The sequence below is a fragment of the Bison bison genome, unplaced genomic scaffold (genome assembly GCF_000754665.1).
Source record: "Bison bison bison isolate TAMUID 2011002044 unplaced genomic scaffold, Bison_UMD1.0 scf7180017864338, whole genome shotgun sequence".
NCBI classification, from domain to species: Eukaryota; Metazoa; Chordata; class Mammalia; order Artiodactyla; family Bovidae; genus Bison; species Bison bison.
In genome coordinates, this window is record NW_011494910.1 from 4116724 (window position 1) to 4117946 (window position 1223).

Here is a 1223-nt window from a genome sequence, read left to right on the forward strand (position 1 = left end):
CCTCCCTGACGCCCCGGGCGTCCCCTCCCCTGCCCAGGCCAGCCCCAGACCCCGCCCTCAGCGGCAGGCAGAGTCCCAGGGGGTGTGCTGTTTCTGGAAGAAGCATCCAGACACAAGAACACTGGCACCTAAGAGGCGCCCCGCGCACAGACCTGGGACAGACGCTAGTGAGCGGACAGAACCCAGGGTCTGCTTCCTGCAGACTGGCAGTTTACAACTCCAGTTCCAGAGTACAATTAAAAACACCGTTGTTCATGACAGCACGATTCATGATGCTGTTGTGATTCATAATGCTGTTGCTGTTCAGCTGCCCAGTCGTGTCTGACTGTCAGTGACCCCATGGACTGCCTCCCTGTCCCTCACCGTCTCCTCTTGGCTATTGTTCTTGCCTCTTGGCTATAATGAATAGTAATAGCCAAAGGGCAAAAACAATCCACAGGTCAGACAGGTGAATGGATAAACAAAGTGTGCAACATGCAGGTGACGGATTAACTAGTCTTAAAAAAGAAGGAAATTCCGACACTTGGATGAACCTGGAAGACACTGTGCTGAGTGAAAAAAGCCAGCCACACAAGGACAACTACTATATGATCCTTTTTATATGAGGAACCTAGAGGCACCCCACTCCAGTACTCTTGTCTGGAAAATCCCATGGATGGAGGAGCCTGGTGGGCTGCCGTCTATGGGGTTGCACAGAGTCGGACACGACTGAAGCGACTTAGCAGCAGCAGCAGAAGAGAGATTCAGTCCATGGCAACAATAAGTAGAATGTGATTGCCAGCGGCTGAGGGTGACAGGGTGGAGAGTGAGTGCTTAATGGGTGGAATTCCTGTCTGGGACACTGACAGAGGTCTGGAGACACACGGTGATGCTGCACAGCCATGTCAATGTATTTAATGCCACTGATGCGTACACTTAAAAATGGTTAAAATGTAAATTTTGTTAGGTAGGTAGTTAGTGTTAGTCGCTCAGTCGTGCCCGACTCTTTGCAACCCCATGGACTGCAGCCAACCAGGCTCCTCTGTCCATGGGATTTTCCAGGCAAGGATACTGGAGTGGGGTGCCATTTCCTTCTCCATTGTTAGGTACAGTTTACCACAATTAAAAAAAAAAGATGGGGAGTAACTGAGCGCCCTCCGCTGGGAAGCAGAGCCACCATCCTCTCAGGTTTCCAGGGAACCACAGGCTACCCCGACACTCCACGCCCTCGAGACCCCACGCCC

General features: G+C 51.9%; 1 protein-coding gene across 6 annotated transcripts in view; it reads left to right on the plus strand.

Moving 5' to 3' along the window:
- IKBKE (inhibitor of kappa light polypeptide gene enhancer in B-cells, kinase epsilon) overlaps positions 1-1223 on the plus strand; it is a 24868-nt gene that overhangs the window by 4067 nt on the left and 19578 nt on the right. The window lies entirely within an intron of this gene.